The sequence below is a fragment of the Suncus etruscus genome, chromosome 18, assembly GCF_024139225.1.
Source record: "Suncus etruscus isolate mSunEtr1 chromosome 18, mSunEtr1.pri.cur, whole genome shotgun sequence".
NCBI lineage: Eukaryota > Metazoa > Chordata > Mammalia > Eulipotyphla > Soricidae > Suncus > Suncus etruscus.
Window position 1 is genome coordinate 42,235,464 of NC_064865.1, and position 12,996 is coordinate 42,248,459.

The following is a 12,996-nucleotide window of genomic DNA, read 5'->3' on the forward strand; positions in this document are numbered from 1 at the left end:
GCCCACAGAGGTTGCTGTACCATTGGGAGAAAGCAAAAAAACAAAAACTGAGGCTAAAATAAGTGAGAAAACTCTAGAATTAGCCAGTGTTGGGTGAAGACACAAAACACTGAACTTGTCACATTCTTTACACAGATATTGTGCATATGTATGTATGTATGTATGTATGTATGTATGTATGTAAGAGAAACACTAAGTCTTTGATAAATAAAATAGCGGGAACATTTTGGTGTCTTGCTAAGCAAGTTCTCACCAATGTAAAACCAAGAAAGAAAGAAAGAAAGAAAGAAAGAAAGAAAGAAAGAAAGAAAGAAAGAAAGAAAGAAAGAAAGAAAGAAAGAAAGAAAGAAAGAAAGAAAGAAAGAAAGAAAGAAAGAAAGAAAGAAAGAAAGAAAGAAAGAAAGAAAGAAAGAAAGAAAGAAAGAAAGAAAGAAAGAAAGAAAGAAAGAAAGAAAGAAAGAAAGAAAGAAAGAAAGAAAGAAAGAAAGAAAGAAGGAAAGAAAGAAAGAAAGAAAGAAAGAAAGAAAGAAAGAAAGAAAGAAAGAAAGAAAGAAAGAAAGAAAGAAAGAAAGAAAGAAAGAAAGAAAGAAAGAAGAAAGAAAGAAAGAAAGAAAGAAGAGAGAAAGAAAGAAAAAAGAAAAAGAAAGAAAGAAAGAAAGAAAGAAAGAAGAAAAATAGAAAAAAGAGAGAAAGAGAAAAAAGAGAGAAAGAGAAAAAAGAATGAAAAAGAAGGAAAGAAAGAAGAAAGGAAGGAAGAAAAAATAAAGAGAGGAAGGAAGGAAGGAAGGAAGGAAGGAAGGAAGGAAGGAAGGAAGGAAGGAAGGAAGGAAGGAAGGAAGGAAGGAAGGAAGGAAGAGAAGAATAAGTTCTACGTAAATAGTTTTTTCTTTTGGTCATTGAACACTTGGCAGTGTTCAGTGCTTATTCCTGAACTTATGCTAAAGGATCACTCCTGGCAGTGCTCAGAAGACTATATGGAATGGTAGGGATCAAACTTGGGTCACTTAAATGTAAATACCTTACTTGCTGTTTTATCTCCAGCAATAAAATATGACTATTTCTAAGCAAAGTGAAGACAAAAATATATCTCATTAAAGCATATTTTAGAAATTAAGACACTATAGCTATAACTAAGAAATCGAGTTCCCATGCATTCTTTTACATTGTCTGCTACTACCTATAGGTACATTACTATTACATTTCTGTTTTTCAACATTTTGCTAAGAAATATCTTTTTTTTTATTAATTAAATAATTTTTATTTTGACCAAAGTAAGTTACAAATCTTTCACAGTAATATTTTAGGTACACCGTGACATTGAATCAGGGGCATTCCCACCACCAATGTTGTCCTCCCTCCACCCCTGTTCCCAGCATGCATCCCATATTCCCCTCCTTTGACCCCCATGCTTCTAATATAAGTGGTCCCCTTTGTGTCTAGCTTGTTGCAGATTGGGTTTTGATTTTATTGTCGTTGGCTTTGGATTTGGTGTTTAAGTCTGATCATTTTTTATTTCTGTTCAACGTTCATACAACTGTTTGGTCTTGGTACCCTCCATTATTTCCCCCTCAATTTGTGAGGCAGAATAAGATGGTTCAGTTATGTGGCTCTGTTTGGAGGGGAAGAAAAAAGAAAGGGAAAAAAAAAGAGGGGGGTAAAAATCAAACAAGAAAGAAATGAGAAGGCCACCTCCCCTTTTTAAAACAATGTATTAAATTTCCATAAGGTATGAAGTTCCAAAGCTGTTTATGATTGAGTTTCAGTCTATTTTAGTACTGATCCCTTCACTTGTGTTCACTTTCCTCTACTAGTATTCCCAGTTTTCCCAACTGCCCCCACCCAGCATGCCTCTGACAGACACTTCTTTTTCCCTTTTGGGCACCATAGTCTGTAGTATTGTTACTAAAGGGGTATCAGACATATCTCTTTACCTCCTTTCAGCATCCAGTTCTTTTTTTTTATTTAAACACCTTGATTACATACATGATTGTGTTTGGGTTTCAGTCATGTAAAGAACACCCCCCATCACCAGTGCAACATTCCCATCACCAATGTCCCAAGTTTCCCTCCTCCCCACCCAACCCCCGCCTGTACTCTAAACAGGCTCTCCATTTCCCTCATACATTTCATTATTAGGACAGTTCAAAATGTAGTTATTTCTCTAACTAAACTCATCACTCTTTGTGGTGAGCTTCCTGAGGTGAGCTGGAACTTCCAGCTCTTTTCTCTTTTGTGTCTGAAAATTATTATTGCAAGAATGTCTTTCATTTTTCTTAAAACCCATAGATGAGTGAGACCATTCTGTGTTTTTCTCTCTCTCTCTGACTTATTTCACTCAGCATAATAGATTCCGTGTACATCCATGTATAGGAAAATTTCATGACTTCATCTCTCCTGACAGCTGCATAATATTCCATTGTGTATATGTACCAGTTTCTTTAGCCATTCGTCTGTTGAAGGGCATCTTGGTTGTTTCCATAGTCTTGCTATGGTAAATAGTGCTGCAATGAATATAGGTGTAAGGAAGGGGTTTTTGTATTGTATTTTTATGTCCTTAGGGTATATTCCTAGGAGTGGTATAGCTGGATCATATGGGAGCTTGATTTCCAGTTTTTGGAGGAATCTCCATATTGCTTTCCATAAAGGTTGAAGTAGACGGCATTCCCACCAGCAGTGGATAAGAGTTCCTTTCTCTCCACATCCCCGCCAACACTGTTTATTCTCATTCTTTGTGATGTGTGCCATTCTCTGGGGTGTGAGGTGGTATCTCATCGTTGTTTTGATTTGCATCTCCCTGATGATTAGTGATGTGGAGCATTTTTTCATGTGTCTTTTGGCCATTTAGCTTTAATAAAAGAAAGAAATGGTGAATCCTTTGGATAAGAAATAAATGATGAGAAAATTCACTGGATAAATCCCTGTTTTCAGTGAGGAAAATAAAAAACATAAAAAGAAAGGCATGAATAGTCCATATGTTTCTACCTTTTGCTGTGGCCAGAGAAAATCGTCTTTAGAAAATGTTAGCAAAAGTAAAATCAGTACACATAACACAGGGATATATTTTATCATCTTGAATTTACTCACAGGAGCATCAGACCAAACCCTTCTTAAATGGTTCAATACTATGACTTTGATTATATTTTTATCTCTCCCTTTGTAATTAAAATAATTTCATTTTTGTATAATAATTTCTTTAAGTACTGTGGTTACAAAAATGTTTGTTGTTGGGTTTCAGTCATCAAATGTACACCACCCTTTACTAGTATAACTTTCCTGCCACCAGAGTTCCCCATTTCCCTCCTCCTTAACCCAGCCTGTCTTTGAGACAGGCATTCTATTTCTCTCTCTCACTATCAAAATAATTTCCTTTGATTAAATAAAAGGTAGACTTGTAAACCTACTTTCTGCCTGTATTTCTTCGAAAATAGAGAAGAGTGTTTAGGGAGCATATGTTTTCTTTTTATGCATAGACATTCATATGGCTCTTTTATAGTAGTTATTTATAAGTTCTTTATAAAGATGACATAAAAATAACTTCTTTTTCTGTTGCAACTTCTAAAGGAAACTGAAGAAGTTGGCTTTTTTAAATTGTTAATTTTTCTTTGGCCCTCCCTAAGGATATTCAGGGATTACTCCTGGTTCTATAATCAGGATCACTTCTGGCTGCCTTAGGGGACCATGTGAGTTGCCAAGGATCAAATTTAGGTCATCTATGAACAAAGTACAAAGCACATCCATGAATGACCATACCCTTTGTAGAGGCTGCAACCCCCTAGATTTTCATATCTTATTACATTTTACAATGCCCTTGGATTAACTGATAGAATACTTTTAAATATAGGTTTAAATTTTAACTAAAATTAATTTTGGGGACTTTATTATATTCTTTGAAAAGTGAATTTTGAAATGGGAACTTGTCTCTGTTACAAGAAAGCAGAGGTCAAGGTTTGTGTTAATACAAGGTTTGTGTTAATCAGTTACTGATCAGTGCTCTTCCACTTCAAATTCTCCCATCATTTCTTACATTAAGCAACAAGAAGCAGTTCAAATTTGATTTAATTTGGGTGTTAGAGTCTTAAATATATCCTCTGTTTCTAAGTAAGAGGTTAAATATATGTTCATACAAAACTTACACAATAATTTAAAAAACATTCAAATTACTAGAATAGGAAGCAATATAAATGTCCACCAACTGATTACCAATTAAAACAGATTAGTTGACAATAAAAATGAATGTTTCAATACCTATTGCTACATGAACAAGCCTTCAAGGCATTGTGCTAAAAGAAGTCTTAAACATAATTCATATATATTGTATGATACCATGAATATAAAAATTCTGGAAAAGATACACTAGAGACGCCAAAGTAGATTTGTTGCTGCATAGACCTGGGAAAGGTGAAAGAAGATCTTGAGGAACAATTCAAGGTACATATAACTTCATTTTTTTTTTTTTTGGTTTTTGGGCCACATCCGGCGATGCTCAGGGATGACTCCTGGCTGTCTGCTCAGAAATAGCTCCTGGCAGGCACGGGGGACCATATAGGACACCGGGATTCGAACCAACCACCTTTGGTCCTGGATCGGCTGCTTGCAAGGCAAACGCCGCTGTGCTATCTCTCCAGGCCCATATAACTTCATTTTTTAAGTGATGACGGTGTTTTACAAATGGTAGTGGCTACATAGTGCTCAAAATATACTAAAAGAAAAAAGATACTTTTATGAGTCATACAGAGTATATTGATGAATTCTATGGAATCTGAATCACATGACAATAAACTGGCAATATATGTTGGTGCTTCAGTAAAAGAAAATTTAGGCATATATCATCTTGAGAGAAAATAACCATTAGCAATCAAACCATTAGATTAAACAAAGGCTAAAACAGTAAAGGGGATTGTTCAGAATGAAATAAAATATTTTGTGTTTTTTTTATACTATTCTTTAATTAGTAGGTCCTTCCTGGGTCTGTGCTAAGAAAGATCTGAAACTTATCTACTAACTAAACTATTTAGGTTTAAATAATGGTGAATTTACCTATTTACCATAAAGCTCATTTAGTTGGCAAATATCATAAAACACCAACTTGCTAAAAAAACAAATAGCGTGTGTTGGGCCAGAAATATAGCACAGCGGTAAGGCGCTTGCCTTGCATGCAGTCGACCCAGGACGAATGGTGGTTTGAATTCTGGCATCCCATATGGTCCCCTGTGTTTGCCAGCAGTGCTTTCTGAGTGCAGTGCCAAGAGTAACCCCTGAGCGCCACTGAGTGTGACCCAAAAAAAAAAAAAAATGTGTGTGGACACTGAGGATTGAATGATAAAAAAAAATTAAAGTTCACCATACATTTATGGGAAATATTCTGTTGTTGCAGTGTTGGGTTTAAAGTTACAATAATGACTGATTGAAAAGCCATTTATCTCAGGCCCGGAGAGATAGCACAGAGGCGTTTGCGCCTTGCAAGCAGCCGATCCAGAACCAAAGGTGGTTGGTTTGAATCCCGGTGTCCCATATGGTCCCCCGTGCCTGCCAGGTGTGACCCCTGAGCACTGCCGGTGTGGCCAAAAAAAAAAACAAAAAAAAAGAAAGAAAAGAAAAGCCATTAATCTCAGTCATTACTTTTTTGCTATGAAGATCGTTAAAGTAATTAAATTGATGAGTTGATGTCTACTAAATTAAAGCTTTTCTATCTTATTCACCTTTGTAGTTAAGAAACCTATTCCACTAATGATGATCAAAATACAGTACACAACAAGCATTTGTTTGACTCTGAAATGTGGTTAATGATTTAGCAATATGATGATTCATGATTGGAGTTCTTAAAAATTCAAAGAGCTGTTGAACTGTTGCATTATTATCTTTCACTCCAGTTCAAGAGAGCAGAAAAAGGAGAAATATTTGTAAAGGCAGCATACAGTTCTGAGTGTGGTCTGTGAGCCTGGCAAGTTATGGGAATTGTCATGAATATTGTGGTCTGATGATTTTTCAAACGATTTGCAAGACTAACCACACTTCTCTCTGTTTGACTTGACAAGACTTCCAAAACTCCCTCTGGCACAATAGCTGCTTTATTCTTTTGTACTCGAGCTTGAAAAGTGAATTTCTCTTTATTTCATAGGCTTTGGGTACATGGCATGTTAAGGGAGAAGAAAACTGGGCCGTGACAATTTTTCACCCTGGAGCAGTTGGGTGGAATAACTCAAACCCTTCAAAGAGTGACCTTATTTCAGAGAACAAAGTGCTTTACAAATAATTTCTCACTGAGTTCAGGTCCCCAGTATGCAAAACCAGAGATAGAGTAGAGTGGTAAATATTTCACATCTGAGGAGATCAAGGAAAAGAGATGTGAAGACATCTTAACCTTTTAGTTCCTACAGGCCAATGGTCCAAGAAAGAATTCAAGGATCAGTCTGCCTCATTTATCCTGAAATGGTCAATTTGGCAAGCAAAGCAATTTTAGGAGTTTTATGCTAAAAGTACACCCTGATTTGCATAAATATTAAAATTATAAGCTGTTCCTTAATCAAAAAGATTTATTTATCCCTGTGAGATCTTGGCAGATGATTGTTGAACTTGAAAACACGGCATTGATTCTATAAATTACATTGAGAACAACTGTTAAGAGCATGGTGAAAAAGTCTTAACTGCCATCGCTTGTACTGCGAAGAGAGAAGCAACAGGAAGAACTTTGTGAAGGATTTGGATTGGGTCTAGAAGTATTTGAAACCTTAAAAACATACACATAATTTTATTTAAAAATATATGTAATTAAATCCAGGCATGACAAAATGTTATAAACCACTGATGTTGGAATTAAAGTATTTTTTAAATTTTTGTTGGTTTCCATGTGTGGACTGTTTCACTATATTATTCATTAGAATGAAAAGACACTAAGAAAGCAGTTGATATTGGCCTGGGAAATTTAAGGTTCCCACTAACAACTACTAATTTTCACTTGTTGGAAACAAGAATCTTTTCTCTACCGCTTAGACTGTAAGATGTCAGCCAGCTTATCAAATTTATTTTTGCCTCAATTTTCTAATTTATAATCTAGGATTAATTATTCTATCTACCTCCTCCTCTATCTACCATGGACTGTTACATGAAATAATAATGCAAAGCACATAACAGTGTAAGTATAATACATGGTAAACAAATGTTGGTTATATTTGCTATTATTATTGTTACTATTTTTTTCACAAAAAATTATAAGATTATAAGATGCTAAGCAAGTCATAACTCTCAGCTGTGATGATTAGTAAATTGAGGAAGTATAGGAAGCTGATTCATCTTGAATAATCCCCAGTTCCTTCTTCTGGAAGATTAAAATTCTCTTTCCTCCTTACTATTGTAAGAGCACTGGACCTCAGTCTTTTATGAACAACTCCGGAAGAGCTTCCCAATATTAACTTTCAGGTAGACAGTTTTGATTAAGAGATAATGAGATGGAGAGAAAAATTTGAGTCTAAATGGTAGATCACCTTCCAAATTTGTCCACTTAGAGCATAAACACTGCCATGAACAGAAGACTTTAAATTAAAAAAAATGAATATAAACTATCATGAACTAGGACAGAAAAACCCACCTAAGAAGGTAGAAGAGAAAATTCTCAGCAAGAAAACAGTGATGGCAATAGCAGGCCTGACTGGAAATCACCAAAAGACAATAGAATCAGATACCAACACCTCATGAAAAAAAGAACAGCTCAGAGTAGATGCCATAATAGAACTTTGCATGGCATCTCTGGTACAGGCTTCATGTTTGTTATTGGCAGCAAGATAGCAAGAAATGTGGGCTGAAAGATGAGACTGATAGGCAGGCCTGAGGTCTTATGCTAATGAACCAGATGAGGTTTAGGATGATTCTCAGGCATCTCTGCATTTGAGGTGCTCTGGGGACAACGGAAGGATTTGGGACAGGCAAATTGCACTGAGGAAAGGTACCATGTTTGGTTACAATTATAGCGGTGTTCATTTTGCCTAGGATTTCTTTCAGCAGAAAAAAATATGTTCACCTTCCAAAAGATAATATTTTTAGTACTTCCTATATCCAACTTTGGAATCCTTACTTAATTATACATTAATGCTGTTATTCTAAGTTTGTAGAACCAAAAAGATAATTAACCCTCAATTGCTGATAATAAATGTTCCTATAGGGTTCTAAATGATACCAATAGGATCTTTTATAAAAGAGTCTATATATTCAAAGTATAAACAGAACTTTTGCTGGTACAATTATTTCAGGTATAACTAGTTTATATCCAGGACTATTTTCAGTGTAAATGTTGAAGTTCGTTAATGTTTTTCTTATACATGTCACTTTATATAATACAGCAAACTGCTCTGTGAATTAAAATTCTTTTAAATGTTTCAGGATAGGACTTTTCAAAAATGTGTATTAAATTTGTCAGTGAAGTTCTTTGTACTTTAATCAAAATGCTTAAATTCCTTTCTCTTGAGTCATGTTTACCAGGGACAGAAACTTAGATAAACTTTTAGATAGAGTTATAAAATGCAACATTTGCTTCCTTGCACCTATTTTACTCAATTGTGTCCTCAAAATTTTTTCTGTCTTGCACTGCCACCCCCTGCCCTTTGTCTGTATCTCTGAGATTCAACTCATTGAAATCTGGCTTAGAAACAATGAATTAAAATACTCATCACTTCCTCATATCTTATGCACTTTCCCCCATAGAAAAAATTAAATTTCAGCAAGAAACCAGGCCTTACTTCTCACATCAGACTCACATCAGAATTTCTTCATGAGCAGGAGAAAACTTGGTCACCCAACACATGCAAACTCTCAGAAAAACCTTGCAACATATTCTTGATGATAAATATTAGTGATGGAACCTTTCAAATATTTGTATATTAAAACAAATTGTGGTTCTGTAAATTGGAATTGCAAAGTGTCTGAGAATTGTAAAGATAAATAAATCTTTAAACAGTGACAGGTCCAATCTCCTCAAAGCTTCCCATTATTCTGATGACCTTGGGAATCTCTGCCATAAGATATCTATAGAGAATTAAAGAAGCAAATTTCCAGCCCAAAGCATGCATCCCTAAGGATGACTTTTAGTGCCATCCAGCTAAAGAGGTACCAGAAGTGACCAAGAGGAAGATGCAGTTGGCAGAGTACAAAGACATCAAAGTTTCAACAATAAACCTCCAGCCTTAAGCAAGTCACTTAACCTGAGTAAACTTTCTACCACAGTTTTCTCCACAAGTTTCAAGTTCAAGATAAACAACTGGAAAACACTTTATAAGTTACACAACTCAAACCCAACAGAAATGGGAGTTTCTCTTGCATATGCTTTAACTCAGCATTATGTTGTGTGGAGATGGTGTGGTGGATCCTTCCCATACCCTGTCATCCCTTTCTTATAGTGAGGTACCTTTCTTACACCCCTTTATTACAGGACCTCTCAACTCGGAGATCCTGTGCTGGGTCCCCTGGACTGCTGCAGTCTGGCTGAAAGTTGCCTAAAAGAAGGTGTCATATTTTGATCATAAATAATTACCCTTGTGATATAGAAGGTTTAACACCAAAATAGAAATCCGTGTCTACATGATAAAGAATCTGCCTGATTTTGTTCACAACCCTCCTCCGCTTCCAGGATCTGTCTGGACTTGTGAGGAATGCAGGATGGGCTCTGATAATGACTACTTCAGAGGTGGAAGCGGCTCGAAAAATCACATTCCTTTCTATGATACCAAGATTACATCTATCTTTGGCTTATTTGCCATCTGTGCTGGTAAATCTTTTGGGGGAGATATAGAAATCTAGTTCTAGATTTGAGGCCCTCAATTAGTAACTTACAGAAATAGAAAATTGTCTTCATTTGACTTTGAAACCATGGTAGTGAGTTTGGGTCAAGAGAGTGCCAGACAGAAGCCAAAGATGGATTCAGGCACAGAAATATCACACAAATTCTTCTCCACTCAATGGACATTACAGGATCTATTTCCCTTCCCATTGCTATTGCGATTCTTAGAATATGTAGAAAACTGTGTAGACAACTGAGAACTTAGTCAGTCCTAGGATGTAGGAGTTGTCATTGAAGAGAGACACAAGATGCATGGCAATGCTGAGGCTAGTACCATTCAAGAAAGGAAATAATGGCAACCATCAAGAGTGGGTTTCCCTGAACACTCTTTCTAACAACACAGTCTAATATGTTCCACTAGTTTGCAGAGAGCCCATCTACATTGAATCCAAGTCAATATCGCTGTTAATTTTAGCTAGATGGGATTGGCCTTGCTAGTTTTTAAGGGAACCTTGGTTTTTGAGACTGGAAAAAAACCATATTTTCTAAGACAATAGGTGCAATCCCAAATCTGATCTCTCCTATAGCTTTAAGTAAGCTTAATTAAATTCCTAGTAATTTCGTACTTTTCCTTTTAGAGCACATTGTCCTGATTTCCACTCTTTTCTTTCACATTATTTATAAATGCACAGATAACACATATTCATTTTCAGAGAACATGTAAGTACAAAGCGGGTAAGTACAAAGAGAATGAGCTAAAGAACCATTATGAACATGTTGAACTATTCTGTCAAAACTTTTATCTATATGTACATAGACATAGTTACTGAATTTTCCTATTTATTTTGAGGGGCCACTCCCAGTGTGCTTCGGTCTTGTTCATGGCTCTGTGCTCAGGAATCACACCTGAAGAGGGTCAGGTAACATATGTGATGGAGAGGTGGGCATTGAACCCAGGTCAGATACATGCAAAGCAAGCACTTGTCCTCTGAACTATCTTCTGACCTCTGTTTGCATGTCTTTAACATTTCTTGCCTAAATTTTTAAGAAACTGTTTATTTTTTCTGGTTAATTACAAATATTGTTTATAATTTTTAGTAAATATAAAGTATCTAAAAACCTGGGGATGGAGCAAGAGCAGAGCCGGTAGGATGCTTGCTTTGCACGTGGCTGACATAGGTTTCATTCCTGGTATTCCATATAATTCCCTGAGCCTGCCAGGAGTGATTTCTGAGTATAGAGACAGGAATAACTCCTGAGTGCTGCCAGGTGTGGCCCCAAATAAAATAAAAATAAAAATCTAAAAACATAAATTATAAAATCTGTGTGATTTATTTATATGCTTTAAACCTATGATTTTTAGTTTATTTAAAATTTTAATTTATTAAACTTTATTAAAGTGTCATGATTTATAATATTATTCATAGTTAAATTTTAGACTAAATGCATTATTTTTTAAAGTAATCAAATGAAAAGAATAGTGGTATGTAAAAGAAAATTTTGAAAAAGTTCTTATACCAACACCAAAATGCATCTTTCCTAATATGTTTATCTGTATTTTTTTATATTATGTTTTTGTACAAATTGTCATACAGTATGTTGACATTGGGCTTAGTATCTTCAAGACTCCACTTACTGAATTCCAGTGATTTCTTCCACACAAACTAATATAGTGGTTCAAACTCCGTCTTTTCTTCTAACTCTCACATAAAATAGCGTTCCCTGTCATTTCTTCCTTTCAGTCTCTTACAAAATACATTTCCTGCTGCTGCCTTCTTTTCTTTCCTCTTATTTTATAGAAGGAATTTGTGTTTTGTTAATAAAAAGTAAATGTTTTATTTTTCTACTTCTCAATGTAAAAATAAAAAATGTCTTTCAAATTCTCCTGTGTAAGACAAATGGCTTACTTTGGTCTTTCTATACTTTCTCTTGGCCAAACATGAAACTTTAGACCTATAATAGGAGTATGAATCTCTATTGGTTTGTTTCATTATTAGAGTTTCAATATGGTAGTGTTCTTTATAATTTCTTGCTCTTTTTATTATGCTGTATATGTATTTTTTTATATTTTTGTATTATGGCATATGTGTTCGTTTTGTTTCCATGAGAAATATCTCTAAATTTACTTTAATATTTAGGCACATTGCAATTCTTATTTATCATAATCTGAATACTTTTTGATTTTGCATTTTCATTAGACAGTTAGCTTGAGAAACTAGTGGAGACCCAAGTTCAACTTCTATTTTTTTAATTTTATGCATAAAAAATGTAGTTCTGTCTATCTTAACACCTGGTAAGTCTTACCTATTGGCACCACTGATCACAAAAATGTTCTTGCTTTAATTTTTCTCTGGGGTTATCTCCAACACATTTTACTCCTGAAAAAGAAAAAAACACCTCTAGTTATGTTTAACATTATTCACCTTTCCTTTTTTCTGATTTCAATATTAAATTGGGCATTTCCTCCCTTAAATTTGGAAATCATTATTGCATGTCCCTTCTACTTCAACAATGTGCTGTTTTCAGTAACCAATCAAGTATTCATTCTATATTAAAATTTTTATTAAATATGCATACTTTTCATCTCTATAGATATGACTCCTCTGATTTCAGAACTTTATGACTACACATTTGGATTCATTATGTAAATATATGTAAATGTATTCAATGTTAAATATGTTTAACATATATGTAAATGTGTTTTAAGTTCATTGATAACACAGTCAGAATTTTTATTTTTTCCCCCTGTTTTATAAGGTAAATTTATGGGGAAGATTAAGATTTAGGCTTGGGCCCGGAGAGATAGCACAGTGGCGTTTGCTTTGCAAGCAGCCGATCCAGGACCTAAGGCGGGTGGTTCGAATCCCGGTGTCCCATATGGTCCCCTGTGCCTGCCAGGAGCTGTTTCTGAGCAGACAGCCAGGAGTAACCCCTGAGCAACGCCAGGTGTGGCCCAAAAACCAAAAAAAAAAAAGATTTAGGCTTAAGCTACATTGGGGTTCACTTGATTCTTACAGATCATTATGGATACTATTTAGTGGAGAGATGACTTTTTTGCTGTTATTCTCTGAGCAATCATGACAGAAAAACCATTAATGTGTGCTCTTTCCTGATATATATGGTGGTCAGATTTGGCAAATAAAAATACAAGATGGTCAATTAATAATTAACAAATAATAAATAATTTAGCAGGATTAGTATATTCCATGTAATAGTTGAAATATATTCAT